Source organism: Dermochelys coriacea, chromosome 4 (genome assembly GCF_009764565.3).
Source record: "Dermochelys coriacea isolate rDerCor1 chromosome 4, rDerCor1.pri.v4, whole genome shotgun sequence".
Classification (NCBI taxonomy): domain Eukaryota; kingdom Metazoa; phylum Chordata; order Testudines; family Dermochelyidae; genus Dermochelys; species Dermochelys coriacea.
Genome location: NC_050071.1, coordinates 47655540 through 47682930, shown reverse-complemented (window position 1 = coordinate 47682930; position 27391 = coordinate 47655540). Strand labels below are relative to the sequence as shown.

General features: G+C 37.8%; 1 long non-coding RNA gene across 1 annotated transcript in view; it reads left to right on the top strand.

Moving 5' to 3' along the window:
- LOC122459936 overlaps nt 1-24880 on the top strand; it is a 135030-nt gene extending 110150 nt beyond the window's left edge. The window contains exons 2-3 of the long non-coding RNA XR_006280924.1: nt 22760-23292; nt 24441-24880. This is a non-coding gene — a long non-coding RNA (uncharacterized LOC122459936). The remainder of the gene's footprint in view (nt 1-22759; nt 23293-24440) is intronic.
- Nucleotides 24881-27391: the final 2511 nt, after the last annotated feature.

Sequence of the window (27391 nt, the reverse complement as noted above, 5' to 3'; positions counted from 1 at the left end):
TCAAGCCCCACAGCACTGTATCTGGTTCTGGGAGATGGGAAGAGGATCCCTTAGTGGATCTGGTGTTAGAAACATGTCAGTCTTTCATTGGACTCCATACTCTATTCTCAACACTTGACTCATGCACAATAAGTATTGATCAGAAGGGGGCTGAAGACTTACAAATTATTGTTCTCCAGTAAGCCTGGACACACCTCACTTGCTGCATTGAGATGGCACCCAAAGCTCCTTTTGTAGTTCTCCTTTCAGAACCCGTGGGAAAGGCATTCAGAACCTCAAGAAGGAAATTGAAGGTATGCTGACATTTGGGATAATTCAGTCTGTGGGCATTACCCTTTGTGCTGGTACCTAATAAGGATGGGACTATCACAGTCTCTGTGAATTATAGAAAGTTTGTCATCACAATGTGTCATGCGTGTCTGATTTGTAGGATCGATAAGATACTAGACAAGTATGAGTGGGGATGCTCAATACCTTACCATTATTGGCTTCACAAATGGATATCTGCAGGTGCCTTTGGATACTGGTGCCAGGCTTAAATCTATCCACATTGGGATGCACCACTGTAAGCTCTCTAGTGTAACTGCTCTAAGCCAACAGGAGAGAGTTCTCCTGTCACCTAAGCTACTCTGCCCTGGGAGTAGCCAGGTCAGTGGGAGAAGCTCTCCCACCAACATAGCAAAGTCCACATTGGCGCTTATGTCACTGTAGCTTCTTTTGCTCGGAGCAGAGATTTATTCACTGTATAAATAGAAGATATCTCTCTCTTTATTCAGATCTGGGTGGACCATGATTCCCAGGTGGAAGAGTGCTCAACTGAACTCAGAATGCAGAACTGACTGTAAAGAGGCAGGCACAATCTATCTGGGCCATAGAGTATGAACTAGCTGTATCAAGCCAGAATATGCAAAGGTGGAGGTTATTAGGAATTGACCATCTCCCAAGACCAGAAAACAGGCACCATCCTTTATTGGAATGCCAGGTTACTTCAGGAGATTTGTCCCTCATGTTAGCTTCATAGCTGCTCCCCTCACTGAATTGTGTAAAAAGGGTAAGCCTGAGAAAGTGGATTGGATTGAATAATGTTAAAGGGGCTTGTGTAAACTGAAGGAAACCCTGAGTAAACAGCTAATTGTATTAAACCCACACTTTGACAAATCCTTCAATATTTTCCCACTGGGCTAGGTGTTGTGCTGATACAAACTTATGCAAAGGGTGAGAGGCATCCAATACTGTACCTGAGTAAGAAATTGTTCACCCAAGAAAAAAAAATAGGAAACTATTGAAAAGTAGTGTCTTGCCTTTGTGTGGTTCCTTAAGAAATTGAAGCCAAATCTATCTGGGCAACGTTTTACTGTTGGCATTGACCACTCATCTCTCACCTGGTTACATCAAATGAAAAAGTCAATAGCAAAATGTAATTTGGTGTTCCAAGGTTATGACATGCTGGTGATTCATGTTAAAGGGCATGCCAATATAATGGCAGATGCTTTATCTAAGAAGCATATGCAAGGACTTCCCTTGGGTGGTTAGTGGGCATCCCGGGTTTGTATCAAATTATGATTTCCACTTTTGTATCTTGTGCTGACCACCATTTTGTATTTTGTGAGACCTTGAAAAGTTCAGTCTTATATTCATTCCAGATTCTTGATCCAGGAAAGGTGGTGACACCTACTTGAATGACTATGAGAAAGAAGCCATCACAGTGCAATCAAGGGCCATCAAGTGTGTCTCTTGACTGCTGGTCCAGCCCCATGGATCACAGAAGACTAAGGCCAGATCTACACTACAAACTTACATTGGTATAACTACATTGCTCAAGGGTGTGAAAAATCCATACCCCTGAGTGATGCAGTTATACAGACCTAGCTCTCCGGGGCGGTGGTGGGGGGTCTTCTCCCATCAACATAGCGGTTGCTTCCCATGTAGGTGGATTAACAATGCCAAAGGGAGAAGCTCTCCAACTGGCATAGTAGCATCTTCACTGAAACATGACAGTGGCACAGTGCTACACTGTTTTAAGTGTGTATCTGCCTTGACTGGAGGAAGGGGTAGAGATTTTTGCCTGGGCATCTGGCAAAAATAGTGAAAGGCTATATTTATAGGAATGATCTCTGTGAAGGAGAGGTAAGTCTATCACCACATGCCAGAAGAAAGGGTTTGAAGAAAGGAAACTCTGCCGAAACTGATTAATCTAATAGATTAGACCTTGGAGTCAAGGAAGGGATGAGATCAGACTAAGGACAGGTGGGGCAGAATGTGTGTCAGGATTTTTATTGTTTTCAAAGATGTATACCTCTTTTGTGCTTTTTAAAAGTAAAATGAGGGAAGTTAAAAATTTCCTTTGCTAATCCTGTGTTTGTTTTTCTGACATGTTGTCCCTCAAAGGTGTTCAACTAAAGGCACGGTACCCACCAAGGCACAGTACTAACAGCCAGATAGAGTTCTGTGAATTCACAGAGGTTAGGGTGGCTAGTCTTTAACGCCCCATAAACCAAGGAAGAGCTCAGACAAAAGGTCTGGCAGTGCACTGTACAAACCCAGAGTCAGAAAGTTACTGGCCCATATCCAGCCCCAGCAGCCTTAGGAGCATGTGGGACCCAGGATTGGCTCCACTTACAACAGACTGGTGCCTGTCTAGAAGAGAGGACTAGACCAAACTGAAACACATTTAACTTCTTCAACTGCCTTTTTAAATATGATGATCAGTTTGGAGATTTTCCCTGTGCAGCTGCTTTTAAACCATTTGGCACATCTCAAGCTGGTATCAACAAATGGGCAACTACATTAAACACAATAAAATGGCATTAATCTTATACTACTTTAGAGATAATGATACTAAATAAACTGCCACACTGTATTAAACAATTGGCTACTACAAGATTCTAGTCTGACTATAACAGAGACAAGATTTTGTTTGTGTGAAAATTCAATGCTACAGCTAAATTTAGATTAAAAAAAAAGCTGTGGTGCATTTTTAAAATATTTTTAAAACTATGGGATTCTAGAAACAGTAAATTATCATTATACAAGCAATTCAATTAAAGTAATCTTTTGAGATTTAATAACTGTCTTTGGTAATGATCATAATAGTGAGAGAAGATATAAAGTGTTCAGTTTTATTACAATCTTTGACACTCTGTTTCACTCCACTGCCCCACTAATTTATAAGCTATATATTTTGGACTCCATAAAGAAGGAAAGTCAATTATAAACTATGTAGCGCAAGGGATATGCTGTTTTACATTTATTCTGGTTTGTGAATATAGGAATATAGGTGTATTTATAAGTATAAAAACCTAAGCTGGTCATTTAGGGCCAAACTCCACTGCCTATATAAAGACCAAGACAAGACCTCATACATTATGGTAAATGAATTTACATGTTAGGCATTGGGATCTACCCCCATGGAATCACTGGACTAGAGAGAAAATGACTCAACAGTTCAGTGGTTACAGCATCTCACTTTGGAGGTGAGACACTCTTGGTCTGCAGTCCCCTTTTGCCAATGAATATTTCAGTATTTATACACAGTGGAAGAGCTTCAACAAGAGAGACTGAGAGCCCAGTTGGTAGATAGGAGATAAAGTTCAAGTCCTTGCTCCAGAGCAGGCAGAGTTGGGGGTTCAAACCCAGGTTTCACATGGCCTGGGTGAGTACTCCTCTGATAGTGTATTTTGTGTGGGTTTAGGTATGCTCTGAGGAGATCTATTGGCTTGGGCTCTAAAGGCAAAGAAACACCTAATTTGTGAATACAGCTGGAGTTTAGGTGCTGAGTTGCTGGACAGTGTCAGACTTTAGGCAGCTGTGTGCTTACCTGGCTACTGAAATTTGGGTACATTGGGATCTTTATCAGTGGAAGCTTAGGAACCTCAGGACTCTAAAAAAAGAAAAGGAGGACTTGTGGCATCTTAGAGACTAACAAATGTATTTGATCATAACCTTTCGTGAGCTACAACTCACTTCATCGGATACATTCAGTGGAAAATACAGTGGGGAGATTTATATACACAGAGAACATGAAACAATAGGTATTACCATACACACTGTAATGAGAGTGGTCAGGTAAGGTGAGCTATTACCAGCAGGAGATGGGGGGGGGGAAACCTTTTGTAGTGATAATCAAAGTGGGGCATTTCCAGCAGTTGACAAGGAACAGCGGGGGGAGATAAACATGGGGAAATAGTTTTATTTTGTGTAATGATCCATCCACTCCCAGTCTTTATTCAAGCTTAAGTTAATTGTATCCAGTTTGAAAATTAAGAATAAATGGACACAAATCAGGCATCAAGAATTATATCATTCAAAAACCAGTCGGAGAACTCTTCAATCTCTTTGGTCACTCGATTACAGACCTTAATGTGGCAAATCTTCAACAAAAAAACTTCAAAAACAGACTCCAATGAGAGACTGCTGAATTCGAATTAATTTGCAAACTGGATACAATTAATTTAGGCTTGAATAAAGAGTGGCAGTGGATGGGTCATTACACAAAGTAAAACTATTTCCCCATGTTTATCCCTTCCTCCCCCCGCTGTTCCTTAGACGTTCTTGTCAACTGCTGGAAATGGCCCACCTTGATTATCACTACAAAAGGTTTTTTCCTCCCCACTCTCCTGCTGGTTAAAGCTCACCTTACCGGACCACTCTCATTACAGTGTGTATAGTAACACCCATTGTTTCATGTTCTCTGTATATATAAATCTCCCCACTGTATTTTCCACTGAATGCATCTGATGAAGTGAGCTGTAGCTCATGAAAGCTTATGCTCAAATAAATGTGTTAGTCTCTAAGGTGCCACAAGTACTCCCTTTCTTTTTGTGAATACAGACTAACACGGCTGCTACTCTAAAGACTCTAAGTGCATACCGGATTAGGCAGCAGCTGAGTGTTGGTTTTGTGAATGCCAGTAGCACCAAAGGTTGGAGTTAGATGTTCAAAGTGGCTGGTAAGTGCCTAAGTCCTTCTTATGAATCTAGACCCAGGTGACTTTAAAGAAGAGAAAACATTGGATTTGTTCCCTCAAAATAGTCCACATCTAACGCATCTTATAGTAAAGGGAGCTTATTTTCTTCAGAAATGCAAATTATATATATAACACATACACACATGCATAACAAGTATGCACTGTACAATAACTACATATGACACATCAGGAATATTAAAAACAAACAGAAAATAAAGAACTAAACATAAACAGAAAATCAAAAACAAATGCTGAATCAAATAAATATGCTATGCATCTTGCCCTAGTGTTCACCAAATGCTGGTTTCAACACACCAGCAAAGTAATTTCAAAGATATGAAGTAAAATCCTGAACCCATTGGAAGTAATGTAAGTTTTGCCATTGTCTTCAGTGCGGCCAAGATTTCACCCATGATAAAACCCTTGAGGTTCTGAATACCCATAACCTCTATTGAAGTCACTGGAAGTTCCAGCACTTCTCGGGATAAATAATTTTGGTTTACTTTGATAATTCGACTAAATAATGCATTTGGTAGTTAATATTTCATTTACTTTTGTGACCAAGTTACATAATGCATATTCCAAGTTGCACAGCTTGCTGATTTTTCATTGACTTACATACATATTTTTCTAGTCAAATTGTTATGTATGCTGCTGATCAAAATTTGCATATTTTAATAATCAGGATGCATAATTTACTACTTTATTTTGCATATTTTATTAATGAAGATCCATGTTCTGTTGATCCCTTTCTTCTTTTAAAGATTCAGTTGCCTGCACTTTCTAGATTGAGCTACTGTATACACATTAACTGTTGAATTTTACAATGCTTTCTTTAACAAGCTGCATATTTCAGAAGTTGCATTGTCACATATATGCTAATTGAGCTGCATACTTCACTAGGTGAAAAGAAAAGGTGAGTGTGCTTTGCCAACAGAAATGCTTATTAGCTGTTGAGGCTTCATGTACTTTGTTGCCCAAGTGTACATTTCAGACTAATTTTCACATTTTTTGTGAAGATGCATATCTTATGGATCTAGATTGAATTAAATATTGAAGAGATATGTCATGTATTTATCTGTATATCAGTTTCCTCATTACTGCTCTTTTATGTTTTTTTAATAAATTGAATTGATTTTGTATTGCTTTAGACTGTATGACTATACTTTTGATTTTTTTTATTTATACCAGAGTGTTTTTCTGTAAAAACTACCATGAGGACTATATTTTTCTCTTAGGGTAAAAATTTCAAAAGCCGGTTTCCCATGTTCAAAAGTTACTTAGGTACTTGGTATTCTAAATCTCATTGAAAGTTGTGTAGACTTTCATAATTTCAAAAGATTATTAATTCAATAACAAATCAAAAGATGTTTTAGCTAAAGAATCCAATCAATTATAAATTAAATCAGTTTTCCACAAGAAATTTATTTATATAGCATGCAGTGTATAATTGTGCAGGAGACCATGAGACATAACAAAATTCTACTGCTAAACAAACCAGAATTCAAATCATAGACACATGCACCTATCCAATAGTAAATACATTTGAAAAAAACCCACTGTTTATAAACAATTTCCATTCAAGCTAAAAGGCTGAATTTATCTAATAAATTTATAACGTTTTCCATTACATTATTTCCGTAAATACATTTCAGATTCTCATCTTTGCCAGATTATTGGTAAATGACAATACACAGCCTAAGCTGCAGTCAGTTAGTTAAACATCAAAGGAAATTAGATGATAAAAGTATATAGCTTAAATCAACCATTAATGCATATGCATTTTAAACATTGGTATACTCGTTAATTAGCAAGGCTCATCAGAGATCAGTAAAATTATACACAAATTCTACAATTAATGGATTTATATTGTAAATTAGTGGGGCAATGATGTGAACTGATTTATAACAGTTGATACACTTCATATCTTCTTCTGTTAATATTATAATTATTAAAGGTGGTACATTAGTCATTACATCCCAGAATATTAGTTTTATTAAATACTATTTTTTTAAAACTGATATAATTTTTCTAGAATGCTGTGGTTTCAAAAATGTGCAGTTCAGTAGCCATTATACTCAGTTGTTAAAAAACAAAATATCAATTGACATACATGTGAAGAAACAGTTTTAAAATACTACTGTTGCTGGCACAAAATGCCCGAGGCAGGCAACAGATGGATTCGTTGCCCGGTGTGCGTCGCCCAATAATCACAACGGGGTGGAGAAGTAGAAAAGTTTATTTGAAGCTTCAAGCGGTACAGGAAGACAACAATCTCAAATCCTGCACACCAGTGCAAGCAGTTACACATATTTTATACATTCATTCTTTCGCATGCTTATCAAATAGCAAGCTGCCCTAAGTATCCATATAGCCAATCCGGTATAGCAGCCAGTTCCCTTTTTTCCTCTTATCATCTATTCCCCCATATATGGAGTTGTTTGTTCAGCACTATCTAACATTCCTGTCCTGCTTGGCCTAATCTTGCTCCAGCCAGTCTGCGCCTGCAATACACTGTTGCAAATTTCTCAGCGTGAATGCTGTGAGTGTCTCCAGGCAGGGAAGGGGGCCTAGAGCGAGGGGGCTTCATCGACACTTGTGGTCTTCCATCCCCTTGAGTTACCTAGTGGCCATGCCCGGTGTCCCCAACACTACTTTTGAAATATTGTACAGTCTCTTTAAAGACCAAAGCAAGCCACAATGAAAACAAGGAGTTGTGAGACAAATTATTGTAAAAAGACTGTTCATTTAAACATATTGATGTGGCCTGAGTCTTTACATGATAATAAAATGCCCTGTCGGCCTCTGGGGTCCAATAGAAGGGGTCATGATCTGATCCTTTTACACAATCATACAGGGGTCTAGCCCACAGTCCAAATTCCGGGATCCATATCCGACAGAACCCCGCAATGCCCAGGAAGGCTCTGAGGCGTTTACGATTAATGGGAACGGGAACCTGGCAGACAGCCTCCTTCCTCTCATTGGAAAGCTGACGCTCCTCCTGCCTGTACTTTGAAAGCAGCCCAATCCATAGGGTTAAAGGGCACACGGGTATAGACCTAGAGCTGATCAAACCATGCAAAAACAGTGTTTGAACATTCATGTTCTATCCAAGAAGAGCAGGGTGAGACTCAGAGTGGTGGTCCTGATTGCCAATAATGCTTCTATGATTTCTTTTGATATGAACGGGCCGGATTCTAGAAATGAAGTGGTTGTGTTGCTTGACTCTTTTTTCCGGTATACTATGAGGCCTGAGTGACCTTTTCTTTGAAATAAGATGATTGTTTCTTGCAGCAGAGGGTGCTGTGCCTGAAGCTGAATTGAGGATTTCTGGGTTTATGAAGTGGTTTAAAGTCCAAAAATTCTTTGCTAACTCTTTAGTAGAGGAGAGGTAGGCTTCTTTCAAGGATATAACAGGTTTATAAACATTCTGAGTCAGTCTGTATCAGAACATATTTCAATACTGTTAGGATATAGATATTCAGGTCAGTCTGTAAAGGCCTATACTCTAAGAATTTAAGTGTATTCTTATCACTTGGCTAGTTATAGAGGTATAAAAGGAAGAATCAAAATCACTGTCTGCCACTGTAAGAGCCTTCTCTTACTGTGACAGTCTGAGGTCCTGTTCTTTGGCTAAGCAGCAGAGGCAGCCATAAGCTGGGAAGCGAGCGGTCACATCCTCACATTTCAAACTAGACAATATGGGGCTGTTAGGAAGGTAATCCGATCTATCACCTCCAGAGAAAGGGAAGAGCCTAGAAGATGTAAAAGGAAATTTAGGTTGATAGTTTTCTGTCTGGTAAGAACTCACTAATCAACAGACACAGCTGGGAAACCCTTATGTCTTTATAGATTTAGTTGTGAAATCCTCACTTCTGTATTGTTTTGTCATTATAGTTCCCACTTTGCTATTGTTTATTTTCATGGTCTCTGGTTCTGTGATTTTTTTCTGTTTGCTGTATAATTAATTTTGCTGGGTGTAAACTAATTAAGGTGGTGGGATATAATTGGTTAGCTAATCATGTTACAATATGTTAGGATTGGTTAGTTAAATTTCAGGAAAATGATTGGTTAAGGTATAGCTAAGCAGAACTATACTATATAGTTTTACTATATAGTCTGCAGTCAATCAGGAAGTGGGTGGGTGGGTGGGGGAAATGGGAACAGGGAATGGGGGTGGGGAAATTGGAATCATGTTTGGCTAAGGGCAGGAATGGGAACAAGGACAAAGGTGTAAGGCTCTGTGGTGTCAGAGCTGGGAAGGGGGACACTAAGGAAGGAAACTGGAACCATGCTTGCTGGAAGTTCACCCCAATAAACATCAAATTGTTTGCACCTTTGGACTTTGGGTATTGTTGCCCTCTGTTAATGCGAGAAGGACCAGCGAAGTAAGTGGGTGAAGGAATAAGCCCCCTAACAAATACCAACAGTCATTTTTTTAGCAGGGCATCCAAAAATTATGGGAATTAGCATGGGAGAGGAGAATTTGGTGTGAGACAACATTACTGGTAGTAGTCAAGGAGTGGGTGTAGTGCCTCAGTAATTCTTCTATTCCGTAGTCTCTTAGGTAGAATCTTCAATATGAAAATTTTGGAATTTGGCAGGATTCAAGAGTTTTTGGTGGAGGAATCATGGTGATGGATTCCTTTTGCCTCTGAAAGGAGAGCATTAATCTCCTCCTGGAGGAGAATTGTTCTGATAAAAAGAGGGTGAGTGATTCTTATGTATGTTCTGTCCACATGCAGCTCAAGAATGGTCAGCTCTGTGGGGGAAGGAGGGAGCTGTCCAGAGATTATCAATCAGGAACCTACAATAGAGACTTTAGGAAGGATGTTTTGACCCATCAGAAGATCATCCAAACTTAAGGAAGGTCTCCCAAGTCTCATGAACTTCATCACAATTTCAGGCAGTGTCCTCTTGGAAGCCCTTGTCATCTGAGGGTTTCTAAAGTAACAGTGCAACTCACTTGAAAATGAAGGTTAAAAACACATGGAAATTACAGCTGGAATATTATGTATCAAAAACTTGTCATGAACACATAACAGTGCCCTTTATCTACCACTGTTTCTCTGTGTTTGAACTGAATTTAAAAAACCCTCACCTAATCTATAATATCTATATAGATTCGTATTCCATGCTTACCACCAAGTTATTGGGATGCTTAAGGGCACTTGATGGGCTACTAGTAAGACTGCTCTATAACAGAGGCTGTTTACCTGTCTACAACTCATCAAGACATTGGACACTCTACTTGCACATTGCAGTTACACATAGTTCTAATTTTGGTCATGGGAGACAGAGCATACTTGATGACGGGACATGGCTGTAGTATGAATCACTACCAGAGATCAGGCTGACTTAGAGAGTTCTCAAGTTCAGATCTTACTGCAAGACTCCCCCTTTGATAAGTCTTTCTCCAGGAGAGCCATGGCCTCCACTGGAGCTCTGGAAGGAAGAAGAAAAGAAAATATGAAAAAAAATGTCTGGAACCTGGAGAAAGAGTAAGCTGAGGTGCCTTTGGGCAGGATTATACCAATGCTGAATGTAGTTTCGTACTTAAGACAACAGTCAGAGGCACTTTATCAATATCATAGGTAAAAAAAGATAATTGACAGACAAACTATCCAGAGTTCGTTTTAGCTGTTTCCACTTTCTTGGAATGACTGGCTTTCCAGCAATGTGGCTAAATGAATAGAAAATGTCTCAGAGATCACACAGCTCCATTCATTTTTGGAGAGAAGTGACACAGTTCTTCAACAGTGCACCCCCATCAACATTACCAACCAGCAGTATTTATTTAGCATGACCTTTTTTAAAAAAAGATGCTGTTTATTATTGTATGTTTTTGTAGTAGTCACTCTGAATGTCTAAAATCTGCAAATTAGAAATTGGCAGACACAAATTACTGTGTGATCTGGTTACAAATGATTGAAGGAATAAAATCATAGCAAGCCTCTGCAGCTGGCTTGTGTGTTTTGTAGGTGGATAAAAGTTCAGATCCTCTCTTCCAGAACAAAAGCTTTGGGAAAAAAATGAATGTGTTTTGAGTCTCAGCTCAAGGACTTTTTTCAAAGACTTTTCATGATCAGTCTTTGTTTGTAAGTATAGTATTCGGCTCTGTTGCCATGCCAAAATTTTTATGTATATTAGAATGAATGTACTGCTTTATTATAATCATCCCATTCTTCCAAGAATTGTTAAATTATTGCACACACAGTAAAACAATTGAAGTGCCAATATATATGAAAATAAGTTTTGGATTTCAGTCAGTTGATCTCTAAAATATCCACTGAAAATAACAAACATAAATATTCTGACAGGAGCAAAATAATAGCATATTTTTTCTAAAAAACAAGAATTCACATTATCGAACTTAGACATAAATGAAAAGCATTTCACTGACTCCTTTCCATGAGCAAAACTAAACATTATATACGATGAAATGAAAATTGGAGCTCAAAAGTATATTTCCGCAGTTAGAATACAAACACTTATCCTCTCCAGCTTCAAGTCTCTCCTAGACTCAATTATGTAATATTTTCACAGTATTAGTTTAGGAGACATCATAGTCTAGTAGACTGATCAAAGACTGCAGCTCACAGTCTAATCCCATTTCAGTTTGTGTGACTTTCAGCAAGCAATTTGACTGTGCTGTGTTTTTATGTCCACATCTGCAAAACAAATAAGGATAATAATATTTATCTACCACTAAGTAGTATTGTGACGATAAATTCATGAATTAATGCCAGTATGGTACTTAGAAGAAGTATGGTAAAGCGAAGTATGCGAAAATTATTACCTACATTTACTGAGAGCTTTCCACATACATGGGCTGGACTTCATAATAAATACTGTGGTTGTTTTCCAATGTTGAGAAGGATCAGTCAAGACAGAAAATAAACAAAATAACCTTTACATAAAAATGATTGAAAACAGTCTAGAATTCCTTACATTAAGGTGTATTAAAACATGAACTAACAAAATGTTACTATGATGAAGGCAGAAGGATAAATTTAGAGGTAAAACTAATGTGTGTTACATTAAAATTAGTTCAGGAATTTCTACACAAGCTGCAGTCATATCCCATAATTATAATCTAGCTAGCTCAGGAACCAGAGCGGTAGAGCCATGTCTGAAACTGGTGCTGCTGTCTTCCAAGCTAGCTAAAGTAAAGCTGTCTTGGGTATGTCTGCATGAGCTGCAGTAACACAACATGATTGCAGTAGAGACATAACCAAAGTAAACATGGAAGGAATTTAGCTGATATACTATTCCTTAGGATAATGTTCAATGAAACACTGGGTGGACGATACAAGGAAATGGTTGGAAGACTCAGTCCTTGGAGTGTGCCTATTGCTAATCTATATAAAGAGAACAAGGCCTACGTAGGCCTACAAGATAATGCTTGTGTTGCCTGTGTCTGGTGTAGTGGGAAGCTGACTCCAGGAAGGCATAGACAAGACTTCTTCTCTCCAAGAGAAGGTAGTAGCTAGATGCCTCGCAACCCTGGGAAGCGTCACAACAGCATTCTGAACTGTATATCATGGGTGGCCTAATCATGATCTTACACACTTTTTTCTTTGGTTTAGTTAGCATATTCTTATTGCAGTGAACTCCTTCAGCTTGCACCAAGTGCTCTTCATGCTACTTCTCACATTCACATTCCCATCATGGCTGGACACTGAGCTGAGGTATTTGAATTGTTGTACAGACTTTAAATCTATATTACTTATATAATATGACAGTTATATCATCATATGTGTCTTACTGTAATCATAAATTATATTGTCTTAACTTTGTTCCTGTGTAACTGATTCACTTTCTAGAGTGAATTACTTTACTGTAATAAAGCCCTTTTTAACCAGATAAAGTCAGACCCGAATTATCAAACTTCTCTTGTGAAAAATGTGAGTGAAGAGAAAGTTTTGAATTGTATATTAGGTCACTGATGCCTTGTAATGTCTCAAGATCAGAGATCTGAAACCAAGGTAGTGATTCACTTTAAAATTGTCTTTGCAGAGTAACCTTGGAGCTGTTTGCAAATCCAGGACTGCTGAATCTTCCATATGCATGCCAAAAGACAGAATGATATATCTAGATATGGTAGAATGAAAGGGCAGAAAGGTTGTGATATGTTGGGCTTTGTTTGGTAACTTTCAGGGACAGGGAAAATCTGGGATAAAAATTACCTTTATTTGGGTGAAGTCACAAAAGTTAATAAGAAAAGTTAAATATAGACTGGTTTTATAAAGAATTATGGGTGTTATATTTTTAATTAAATGTACAAAGAATTGTAGTCAGTACAAAACAGAAAACTTCTATCTCTTTGTGAATAAAACATCTGACCTCCAAGTACTTTAGCTGCTAGTACTTAGCATGTTTCAAATATAGATAGCCACAATAAATATGGGTCACTTACGTGCTCACTGAATATTACTTTTATTGGGATTAATACATTTGCCCTAATACCAAAGATATGACAGTCACAACTTGTATCTATCATGTGCAGGAAATTCACTTAAAAGTACTTTCAAGACACAGTATATAAAACATGCAATATAAATGCAAATACAATATAATGGAAAAATATGTGCTACTAGCTGAGCCTTTTACAGTGATTTTGTAATAGCTATTATTACAGATGAGTATACTTTCTCTAGGTAGCTATTGAGGTCCTTGACCTTGTTTCCATTACTTCAATTTTATATGGTAAAATATGGCACTGTAGAAAGTCTTATTGGGAGCACCTATTTTAATCTTTTTTTTAAAAGAGATCTATGATGCCTTTTTGTAGGGTAAGGAGATTTGTTCACTCTCTACACAGGTTCAAACACTATTACTCAGTGGAAAAGGTTGATTTCAGCCTTAGACATACAACTGGTGCTGAATTATATGAAAAAGAGTTCCTTGGATGACTGAAAATGAACAAAACTTAAAGGAAATTAATCTCTTGCAGTTTTTACAGTATTTAAAGACAGGCATTCTGGATAAATATAAGAAAGTAGAAGGTGAGTACATGATGATCACATTTAGCACATGTTGTATATATTATTTAATGGAGAAAATATGGAAAACTACATAGAACGGATGGAAACAAATAAAAAGAGGAAAAGTCTTAGAAGGATAAGGGTTTGATTCAGCAAAGTAGTTACACTCACCTTGAGTTAACTTTACTGGGACTTTACTTCTATTGGATCACATGTGATTAAAGTGAGACATCCTTAAATTCCATCATAGTAAATGAGCTTAAAGTTTGCTGAATAGAAGCCATACTTTATTACCTTTTTTGAAACTATATCACCACATGAAGACTAGGAAAGCAGACAGATCTGTGGCAGACTGGGAGAATTTAAAGCAGTGAAGGCTGCTTTAAACTTTCTGCTTTCAGTTCATTATTTTATACACAGGATTTTCTCAACTCTTCCATCGAGAACTTCTAACAAGCATTTAAGGAAGCTCTTGACTCATTATGTTTTGAATTTGTGTCATCTCATTCCATGGGTTTAAATATATTTATCTTCAATCTCTATTCCTTTGCCACATTTTAGTTTTCATTTCTGATGGCCTTTTTTTCCCTCTTAGATTATTGTTTTGTTTGTTTGTTTTATTTTCAATTTTATTGTGGGCCTTCCTTGCATTTTTCTCTTCAGTACTTTTCCTCCTTAATGATTAAAGTATGTTTGTGATGCTCATTTGAGAGAGTCTAATTTTTTAAACTTTGCTATTGTTACAGATTCATGAAATGCCTTTTGAATTTTTTAAAGAACACATACACTTCAAGAATAGATCTAAAGCTGGAAGAATTGAACAATAATTATCTCATTTTAAGAGAAAAGAACTCCTTTGCATGCAGTCTATTTTTTTTATATATTTTCATCTCTTTGTCATAAAACTTCCCAGTCCTGGGTGCAGTTCCTTTTCTGTCTTCACAAAATAGTCATTTTAAAAAAAGGTTGGGGAGTTTTGTATCTTTTAAAATCTATTTCTTTGATGAGGGATCATATTGCACTGAAAGTCTAATTTAGGGGAGAGATAGGTGTACTAGTTCCAACATCTGTAATTTAAATTTTTATTTTATTTATTGTCCTGTTTTCAGTAGGAATTTCTGAAGTTCATTGTTTTGATGGTGCTGGAAAGTGCAGGTTTTGCTGTGTGTGTGTGTGTACACACACTCCCCAATTCAGTGCATTCTTCACATGAATGAATTTTTAAAAACTGAAAAATGCTGGGCCTGATTTAACTGTAATAAATCAGGAATAACCCTATTGAAATCAATTGAGATAGACTAGTGTAAAACCCATGTAAGAGAAAATCCAGCCCTTTATCCTTTTAAAATGTTGAATCTACAGTAAATGCTGTAGTAATCTGTGACATATCGCTCATCATCTTCTGAGTTCTTATAAGGCAGCATTCATTTTCATAATAATATAATATAATATAATTTTATAATACCAAGGTAGTTATATTTCCTATATGCAGCTGACTGTCACAGGGCCAGATCCAACTGCAATTTAAGTCAATGAGTTTTGTATCCAAGCACAAACAGTAAACAACTGTTGATATTGTGAGCTGTATATGGACCAGACATAGGCCATACTTGGAGAAGGAATCCCTCTGATGCAATAAATAATAAGTCTGTTCCTATATTCTACCCTCAGTTTCACCTATAGTGTCTGGTTGGCAGCAGTCACATAAAAACTGGGGCAAAAATTCAAATATCACCTTTACAAAAATACATGCTCATTTTGTAAATGCATTAAAACACTTCAGACAATGAAAAAAACTAACACTGATGAATACACACCTTTGCCTTGTACTTGTAGCACAAGTACATTAATTAGCACTCTATACAGTCTACTCTCTGCAATTTCTTAGATAACAGGATTTGTGGGTTGTTCTCTTCCTTATCATGCTTTAAATCCTGGGTTGCATAGTTAAGATAAGTTCTTTTGCATTGTGGGTTGTTGGTTTTTTTGTGATCATGATGGTGTTTTTTTACATTTTTCCTTTTATTCACATTTATGCTTTGTTTAACAAAAGAGTAGTGTTACAGGTACTCAATCTGTTTGTGATTTGGTAAATGTATTGCTCTCCAAACAAATATTAGCCATGTCTCTATTTCTGACTATCCAAGTAATAGATTATCTCAATGAGCCACATCTCCAGCTCTGACTTGTAATAAATATGCACTACAAACAAAATAATTACTTAGGTTAATATTTACTAATGTTTTATGGACATTATTTTTTTTAAATTAACTCAAAATATTGTGATCTAAGCACTCTTCCACTCTACTAAGTAATTTATAAAAATTCATAAAATAGACAATTAATTTAAAGGTCACAAAAATCTCATAAGAATAAATGACCTTTGATGCTGGAAATCATGAGAGGTTTCTTCAGCTTGTGCATAATGTATTATGCATATCTTTTCTTAAGAAGTTTTCATGCTAAAATAAGATTTTTAAATAATAAGGCATGGATAGAAGTGGTACCACTATACCATTTACAAGATTATTACTATTAAAGGTACAGTAGATGAACAGTACTGCATGCATAAGAAGATATTTTTCCACAATAAAAGTGCCTTTAAAGTAATAATAGATGTTTTATTTGTTTGAATAAACTTGAGTTGCTGTGTAACAAGATGGAAACTGAACTCCTCTTTAGCCACAGAAAATGTACCTGTAAATAGACAGCATCTGTGCAAGAACCTCTATATGGTTCTACCTCTATACCTCAACAATGACACAGAAAAGGGTGAAAGCAGGATTGTTGCGATTTTTCTCAAACCCTGCAAAAAATTATGTGTTAAGGGGGAAACGGAGGAGGAAAACCATGAGGACTTTGTTAAATAAAACATAATACCTATGCTTGGTGGTTCACTCCATAAGCGTGTATTTATAAAAATCCTTTATACTCTTACAAGATTATTACTAAAAAAGCACACTTGGTGCAAAATTAAAAGCTTGAAATTTTTAAAGTACAAGAACACAATAATTAAATCCCCACTCTACTATCTAATTTGGATTACTACTCTTTTGGACCTTAAAAATCAATACTCTTTTACAAACTGCTCATTGCTTAATCAATCAGGGAAACAGAAGAAATGCCATGTACTTTTCAGCTCCTGACAAGTCCTGGCTCAAAACTCAAGATTCCTATGAAAAACTGCATTAAAATGTCCATGGATATGCAATAGCTCCAAATTGTTGTTCCAATTTCAAAGATCTTTTTGCTAACAAGAACAAATTTGGCATGCAAACATTCACATTTAGCAAAGAGACTTACAATTAGGCACATTTCAAATATTATTAATTTCTTGTTTGAATATTTTACACAGCTATAATGACAATTGGCCAGGAAGAATTTTTTTTTGGTTACATTTCCAATCTTGCTATATTATATCAATAACTAGAACATATCAAAATATTTGGGTTTACAGTGGTGACATTGCAGAATTTTATAAATAAATGTATCTTGTTTGAAATCATAAGACTCCTCAAAACAATATTTTCTGGACTCTTTCCTTCCAAATGCAGGCATGCTTTAAATTATCTCTGCATATCCCCATAGAGAAGGGCTTGAAAATGAGAATTTTGCCATTAACTTCAATGGAGCAGGAGCTTGTTTCCAGGTTTATAAATACCTTTTTATGAGGAAAGGCTAAAGAGATCACTTATTCTCACATGAGAAGGAAAGCTTCTAAATGACTGACTAGAAATATTCATACTTATGAATGAATATACATGCTCACCATACAGTCTAGTGAAAGTTTAGGAAACCTGAACACATAATATATAAATGATAAAATTTAAATAACTAATGGAATTTAAGTTAAACTATTTCATACTTTCATAGAGTTGTAAACACATGGGATAAGTGTGTCAAATTAAGTAAGCAAAGCAATTATGAATGAAAGTAGAGGACAGCTAGCCATTTTTTTGGAGACAGAGAATGAGAGAGACTGACTATAAGTGTGCAGTGATGCAGAGATGTTCAATTTAATTGATTTGAGAAAAATGCCCAAGCCCTTCCATTCTGTGTCTTTCTTGTTACTTTAAAATTATGAGAGACCTTGTGAAAGAAAATGGAGAATGAATAAATATCATACAAATGAGGGAGATGAAGAATAGGTATTTCCAGAGGAGCCCATACCATTTATAGGACAAAGTAAGTCCTTTCCTGTTCTTCAGATCTTTACCTAAAATGAACCTGATCTAAGTCCATTAATATGGCTAATTCATACATTCTCAAAGTCTTTACCTGAAAGTTAATTTTCTGTTAGAAATCACTTTGGTTTGTACAATCAAGTGAACTCAGCTATAAGATAATTGAGTTCTTTTGAAATTGCAAACAACTTTTACTCTCTCTTACCAACATATTAGGTCAGCCTGTTCCTTTCAGAGCTATATCTGAAAAGCTATCATCTTAGTGCATTTCTAACCTCCATTTCTTGGCTGAACTTATGTTTAAGGTTCAAAACAAAACCCATTCAACCAAAGCTGTGACAACAGTAGTAAGCAGCCTCAGGGTCAGGGGAACTATCTGGAGTTCATTGCATGCTTTCACTAGAATTTTTGCCTCACTGTATCACTGAGTTTATTTGAGTTTGGACATATCACAAGGTCTGTTTATTTCGCTTGAACATCTTGTCTTTCTCCAGCTTTGCTCAGGCCTCCACCATCTGTTTAGGGATCTGTTTTCTTAGATTGTATTGCTTGGTGAATGTGCATGTTTGTATATATGCACAAGCAACTTATTTTGTCTTCGCTTGTTCAAACTTCTTTGTATTGTTTTACTCCTAAAACCAATAGGGTGATTTGAAATATTTTTTGACTTTATTTATTGATCTATCTGATGATCTACCTCTTGTTCCTGGACTGTGTGTGAATAGCAAGCTGGGTTTCTCACTTTTGCTCAGTGTTTCTTTAAACTTTGAGTCACTGAGGTGGCACCTCTCTCCTGATTTTTCCTGATTTTGTTTCAGCTCTTGGAGGTGGAGAGGAAATTCTGGCCTTATTCAAGTGAATCAGAGTTTTGCCATTTCACTGGGGCTGGGATTTCACCCTTGAGCTATAGATCACTTACAGAATTATTGTGGTGGTTGGGTTTTTTAGCCTCTTGTTGCACAATAACAACATGTGGCTCCCTCCACGGCTGAGATTCCAATTCAGTTGTTCTGCCTCTGGAACACCAGTTGAAGTCAAAGGTACCATAGATGGCAGCTTGATGGCAGGATCAGGCCCACAGCAAAATAATATTCATAACCTGCAATGATATCTGTCTTTTGGTATGAGAGGTAAAGATTTCAAGTTATGCTATGTTTTCATTAAAAACCCCGTTATCTTTTTCTTCTCATTAGAATATCTATAGGTTTGCTGAAGTAACAGGTCAGAATTATCATGCATTTGACTGAGGATAATGCCAATGCAGGTTCAGAGTTTAATGGAGTGTTCAATAGAGAAGGGGTGAAAACAACTACAAAACAAAGACAGGATGTGCTAAGTGTTTGATTGTAAATGAACAACGTAGATGCTGAGCTTGTTAGTACGACATAATCACAAGTTAAAGTCGACTTTTCTGGGGTGTTTTATTTTTCACCATTACAAATAACTGTGATCAAATGTTTTTCTGAAGAAAACAAACCACAATAGAAATAGCATGTTACATTTTTATGGACAAAAATCAAAATGACTAATATAAAAACATCAGTTTTGGCCCAGTGACTTATTAATCAAAATCAGCACTGCCAGGAGCTGTTGGTAACCTACTTTCCATTCTCAGGTAACTTATGCCAGAGGCCAACGAAAACTGGGAGTGGCACATAATTAGTATATTTTATCACTGCTGGGCAATGATGGTCAAGGGGAATGCCTTATGTTGCTCAAAAATTATTCATATGGATGGTTAAATAAGTAGCATTGCCACTTGTCTGAAATAGGTTATAAGCACAGTGTTATAGGAACAACTCATGCATCTGGCAATTTGCCAAATTAATCTAATAATTCGCTGTAATTAGTATATTAATAATGCTTGACACTTTTCATTGTCAAAACACTTTACACATATTAATTAATGAATTCTTACAATACCCTGGTGAGGTAGGGAAGCACCATTATTCCCAGTTTATAAAAGGAAAAGCTGAGACATATATATTATATATGGGGAACAAAAGCACAGAGAGACTACTTCATTTGCCAAAGGTCATACAAGAAGTATGAGGCAAAGCATGGAATTAAACCCAACACTGGCAACAAATCAGAGTCAGAGAAGGATTAGAACTCAGAAATTCTTTGCTTCCTGTTCTTTTCTAAGGCCATGGTTCATTTGTATTATGTATTTAGTTATTTCAACATAGTTAACCCATATTATAAAAAAGAATTAGTCACAATAATTGTAGAGTGATGGAAAGCCTAGAAAAAGCATGGAGCATAAAAAATTACTTTACAAATAATCTGGAAAAGAGAGAAGAAAAAATTAGAAAGGTGGAATTATTTCAAGAATCCTGTTGCCCCAAGATTTCTCCACTAATTTTGCAGACTCAAGGATATCCAAACGTTCAGAAATTTATGCAAAATGAATTTAAACTCCAAACCTTAAGTTTCTCAATGCTTCCCCATATCTTTTTGTTCCTCTTCCAGCAGTAGTCTTCAGACCTATGTTTATTAAAAAGCTGTCATATTTTTTTCATGTTAAACATCCTCACATTTTTAATTGACCATGGCTATGTATGTAGTGGTGTTGTAGTCTTGTCAGTTCCAGCCTATTAGAGAGACAAGATAGATGAGGTAGGCGGGTTATTGGACCAACTTCTGTTGGTGAGAGTGACAAGATTTTGAGTTTACATAGAGATCTTCTTCACATCTGGGAAACTTCAGGCAAGTGTGCACTTAAAATGTTCCATTGGTGCAGATGCACAGTTTTAATGAAGACTCTTTAATCCAAGAGGGGATAACTTTCCTATCAGCAGAGTTAATCTACCTCCCTGAGAGGCAGTAGCTATGTCAGCAGGAGAAGCTTTCCCACCAACATCATGCTGTCTATGCCGGGGTTTAAGTCAGTATAACTATGTCACTCAGGGGTGTGGATTTTTCACACCCCTGAATGATGCAGTTCAAACGATATAAGTCTGTAGCATAGACTAGACCTTACTTAGGCTACGTTTACACTATAACCTATGCTGGCAAAACTTATGTCACTGAGAGGTGTGAATATTACACGCTCCTGAGCAACATAAGTTACACTGATGTAAGCATTCATGTGCACAACGCTATGTCGGCAGGAGAGCTTCTTCTGCTGACATAGCTGATGCCACTCCTGGAGGTGGGTTTTTATGCCACCAGGAGAGCACTACTGTTGGCACAGAGCATCTTCACCACGAGCTGCAGCGGCACTGCTATACCGGTACAGTTGCGCCACTGCATCCTGTACATATAGACATGACCTTTGCGTGTCACAGCTAAATACAATATTGACCAGATTGTTTAGCATAAGTAGTTAACACATATTTCAAGGGACCATTCAAGGTGAAGTGGCCCATTAACAACTCTCCAGTCACAGGAAGGAAAGGAAGGGGGAGTGGGAAACAGCTATGGGGGGGGAGGGGGCCATTACTAGTGGGTTATAGATTAGTGTAAATAAATCCAATGTCTCTATTCAGTCCATGATTTTTAGTGTCTACCAAAGTTATGTTCATCTTTTGAAAGTGTTGTTCATGTTTTCTTTGAGAGTCAGGATTGATAGGTCAGATACAGAGCAATTGCGTTGTGAAAAGTATTCACCCACAGGTAATAGGATGTTCATCTTTTATCATTTTCCTGTGAGAATTCATTTGAGTGTAGCGATTGTCTGCTTTCACCCACAAAGTTGCTATTGGGACATTTAGTGAACTGGATGGAGTACACCACATGTAATGATAGATATGTGTAAGATCCATAGATCTTGAATGGTATGTTGATCACTGTAGCAGTGGAGATATGTCTGTAGGTTTTGCATCTGTTGTCCTACCAAGGTCTGGTGCCACTTTGAGTTGGTGTGTCCTGATCTGTTGGGAGCTTGTTTCTGATTATGAACTTGGAGACATTGGGATGTTGTTTGAATTCCAGAATATGTAGTCTATTTTAAAATGTTCCAGAAATTGCCTTAAACAGATTGAAAGGAGCAGTAATTAGTAAGCCATCTTAAATATTAGCATAAATATTGAGGCTAATGTTCTCATGTTTATAGTTGTTGTTCTGTAATGATAGTGTGGGATATTAGTCACTTGAGAGATAATGGTCCTTTAAGAAGAACATACAAGATGCACACATTAGTGTTCAGGAGAGAGGGCTAAGAACAAAAAGAAAAGTAAGAATTAAAGCTGATTATGTAGTGTTCAGCGATCATTTATTTAGTGAATTTTGTGGGTTTTTTTAATACCTTATGTTCATTCTTCACTCAGTATTTAGATCTCGATGAATAATTCACGTGTGTGTGTGTGTGTGTGTGTGTCTTAATATGTAAGAATGTCATGATTTTTTCACATATTTACTTATTATTATTATTATTATTATTAATTTGTCTAGCTTTTTCAGGCCATACAGACTGGAGAGTTAGTCCAGTCTGTTCTTGGAGTAAGGGGCAGGTCCCAGGTGTCCAGTTTCAATAGTGCTCTAGCCCCATTCCCATAATGCACTGAACTCTTTTCTTTCTGACCCTTACACAATCTATATAGGTCCTGTCCCTCATTTTCACCAGTAGTAGCATGCTGCACTAACTACATCAGTACAGCTTTCTGCTGCACTCCTTACAGATGAATACAGGTGACAATGGATACAGCTCCAAGAGCAGCTGCCTGTCACATCAAGAATACCTGGGTGCTGATCAACATCTGGGTGGAGTACATTGTCCTCCATGATTTCAGCTGAAGCAGCAGGAAAATTCATGTGTACCAGGAAATGTCATGAAGGCTGGATCTGATGAGCATTCAGCAGGCTCCGTCCCAGTGCCAGGAACAGATGAAGAGCCTAAGGCTCCTATACAGGGAGGCAAAAGACTCAGTCAGACCAGGAGGGCTCATCACACATGCCTCTTCTACTAGGAGCTTGACTGGATGTTGTCAAGAGCCAGCAGTACTGAGCCTAAAGTGTCTCACACTGCCCTGATAAAAGCAGCTGGCCTCATTGTCCAACAGGAAGCAGCAGGGACCATGAAGATTCTCCTAGAAAACACAGAGGGTGAAGAGCAATTTATTCTGCACCTTTGCCCAGAGGTCCACTTTGCAGAAACCTCTTACAACGAACTCCAGGAGGACATGGTGCTACAGCAGAATCAGGACCCCGGCTGGTAAGTTACAATGCCCTTTCCTCCAGTATCCCCTCCTGTTGTGATGCTAATTTCCCAATTTTAAGATCCCAGGCGTTTGAAGTAACGTGTGTTTATTTTTCCTCCCTGGATTACATGCCATGCATTGTTCTATGGCTCTGTGTATGTGTGTGTGAAGTGCGGTGCTGAAGCCACTCCATTGTCATATCCTATCCCCTTACCAAATTCCTTGAACTCCCCCCCGCCTCCATCTAGCCCCTGCCTTCCTCCCCAAATAGGTCCTCAAGTGAGACAAAGATTTTATTGATTTCTGATGAACCACAATTACAGGGTCTATGCCTTGGCTTCTAAAGCTAATTTTTTTAGACCTTTGAAATAAAAAATAGTGTGCCCCTGTTCTGTGTATTTCTCAGACCCTTGTCAAGAAGTGAGGGTTCCATGACATGTTGCCCAGGAGGGAGAATAGGAGAGGGGTCCTGCTTGAGGAAGGGAGAAAAGTTGTAGCAAACTTACAATTGAATATCTATGGTGCAGTTACTTACACACTGTTTTCTCCCTTGGAAGTTTACAAAATATGTCTGTCCCAACTCTATGACCTGACTTCACAGAGAACCAAACTGCATAAATTGGAGGAGACGGAAGGGGAAACAGGTCCAGTATCTCAGTCATAAAAATGCAGTGCAGTATTCCTCTCCAGTTATCTGAGATAAAGGCTTACAGTGCTGAGCTGGATTTTCAGGAAACCTAATAAAACTATGGTGTGTGTCTCATTCCCATTGTTATGCAGGCAAGGGAGCAGGATTTTCTGGTAAAGCTCAGGGCAGGATAAGGGGGGAGAGTTTCATGGTTCACATCACCTTTTGCATGAAATCTTCTCATCCTAGATCAGAATGTCAATGGTAATTGCCTCCCAGTTACCTGTTCAAGACAGGATAAGCATTTTAAATTGTTAAAAAAACACTGCTAAATTTTTCTCACTTTTTTTGCTCCTTCCTCAAGAGCTGCAACAGGTTTCTGAAAAAGGAAGCTGGTCAGAGAGTTAAATCCCTCAAATGATTAAAAACATCAAAATTGTGCCCTTCTACAACAAAGTTATATCAGGTGGGGGCATTTCTCGGCTTGTTACAAAGGCACAAAATATAATGCTTTCCTTCTCTTTGAATTGGCAGGAGCTTCAGCTTGTGAGAGTGAAACCATGCCAGCAAGAGGGCAGAATCAACACCCCAGAGAGGGAAGGAATAGGAGGAAAAGGGCCCTAGAGGACCTGTTTAAAGGAGAAGCAAAACCAGGAGCAATTTGAGTTCCTCAGGGCAAGAGATGAGGGGTCGCTCCTCAGCAGGAAGAGGCTTTTGGTCCAATTTTTGGATACTACATTGAGAACCTGAACATTCCCTAATGAAATGCTAATTGGATTGGTGGCTGAGGTCCCAGAACCAGCCCATCAACTGCCTCCTCCTCTTCCTCTGGCTGCTTCTTTAGAGCCTGTAAATCCTCATTAAATACCTCTCTGACCAGCCAGAGGACAAACACTGGATCTACATGTACTGTCCTCCCAAAGCCCTTGCAGGAAATATTCTTAAATTTCATTGCGAGCTATTTTCCCCTATTGTTCATCCCTTCTGATGGAGGTGGGGAAGGAGATGGGAACAAAGACATTGGAATTTTTTTTTAGAATATGTTTTAAAGTGAAGTTAACTGTTTATTTTGTATGTATCTTGCCTCAATTGTTCTTTGATTAATTGGTTATGTATTTCTAGGAAATGAACCTACCTCTCAATTCTAGGAAATGTTATTATTTGTTTACCATACTTAGGAAGAAGTATACACACATACACACTTAAACTGAAAGTGTTTTGGTGTGGAAATGAGCCCCAAGCTTCACACCTCATGTAACTGAGTGGTGTGTGAAATTTTGGTGCTATGACAGTGGAAATCTTTTTGAGTCTCCCAACAGGTTAAGCAATATCTGAAGTCCTATGGATACCCTGGAGGGATGAGGAAAGTGGAGTATACGTTGTCTGTGCAGTGAAAATCACCACTGCTTTTCAATATATCAGATGTCTTGTACATAGGCAGTAAAGGGTGGATGATTGTCTTTCTAAATGCCTTTATGAAACATAACAAGCCAAAATAACAAAAAATATTCAGGCAATCATACAATGTCTGCCAGTACACTATAATGAATCCTGCTCCTCCCCTTCCCCCCCTCCCCCCCAAAAATCCATCCCAAACCTTTAAGCACTTTCAAGCAGACCAGAGATTAGTAGTCTCTAATAGCTGTGAATTGATGGTTATAAAGCACTAAATTTACACAATTACTTCATACCCCCTCTAGCAATGCCTCAAACACATTAAAAACTAAGGACAGGTTTCAGAGTAGCAGCCCTGTTAGTCTGTATTCATAAAAAGAAAATGAGTACTTGTGATACCTTAGAGACTAACAAATTTATCTGAGTGTTGGCTTTCATGTTAAGTTAGCACAAGTGTTTGTTCTAAGGCCATGAAATGTCGTAATATGTAGTTTGTGACTAAAAAATTGAATCAAACAAAAAAAAACCTCTAAAGAATAAAAAGCAAGATTTGAAATAAGGTAACTGTGGTACTAACCTCATTTCTGTTTCAAAATTATTAGCAAATAAATTGCCTCAAATAGGGGTACTAGCTGTCAGAAGGTTAATTATGGTTAGCTGGAATACCAAACATGAGCCCCTAGAAAACCATACCTGGGCAAGGGCTGAACCCTCATCAAATATGGTCCTGGACATACATGTGGAATCAAAAAGGTATATAAAATATGTGGTTGTCCAATCTTTAGTTGGGTAACTTCAAGGTCTACAAGGTGGTATAAACTGGGTCATCACATCTCATTTATGATGAACTCCACCAGCTTTAGTCTTCTAGCTTTGTTTTCCACCAATTTCAGGACTTTGTGAGTATGGTAAAACTGAAAGTTGTTCTCATATTTGTATCAATTTATTGTGGCATTGCAGTTATTTGTATACTATTTCAATTTTAAGTAACATCTTCAGACCCATCCTTAATAAAACCGTTACATAGCCTCCTGGGTAAAGTACATGTAGTAGTGAAATGTGTGATTTTGCACTCTAATCAATAGTGATACCGATAGTATTCACTATTCTGTGATCCACTAAGGCTTGAAGAATGATGGACGTTTTGGCTCAAATATTCACTTACACCTTGTGGTAGGCAGCCTATTGGTACATGAGTGCTATTGATTGTCCCTGAACAGTTCAGAAACCCCAGCATTTGAATAAAGCTAGTAGTTCTGGAATTTTTCTTAGGCCAAGCACCCATGGGAAAACTAGGGTGTTACTTGACTCAAATCTACAAAACCATAACCTCAGCTATGGATTTTCCAACCCCAAAGCGCTCAGCAATTGACCTACAGCTATCAGGGTAGTCAGCTTTCATGGGGCAATACCAACCTGTTTCTGAATCTGTATGGTTTTCTTGAATCAAGTGTTCTTGTGCTGGTGGGTTGAAGCAAGAGTCTCACCCAGCTCCCTGAATATGTGTTTCCTCATTTGCAAGTTCTAAAGTCATTTGTTGTTCCACGTTTCCAAGATGATATGATCTCCCCACATCTTGCTAGTTCTTCTGCACCCAAATCAATGGTGAATCAAAGGGCATAATATGGAAATAGTGGCCTTCAACATATCTGTCCACTATGATATACATGAATTCTCTTTGGGCCTGTGGGGGATAGCCATTTTCAATGAGTCAGAAAATGCAGCCAAAATGCTATGTAGTGTCTTTCACAGCACATATTCCAATACATAAAGATTGCAACCCAATTTTCCAGAGCTCCAAGTGAGGGGCTAGTGAGCTTCAAGTGCTTTTCAGCACATGTTTGAAGGCAGGGAACAGTACCAATAATACATAAAGTGGTTCTTAGATCATCTCCCTGGGAAGAACCCTGGGACACCACCCACGAAATGGTAGCTCTAACCTCACGGACCTAGAGTGACTGCATAGGCAGCGCGTGACTCTTGCTTTTAGAGAGGCTGAGCATGAGCACAAGAAGCTCCCTAGAAGTGGGACGGGCCACCAGCGGCCAGAATGCAGCCCAGGCCCGACTCCACTCTGAGGCCCTTCCCCC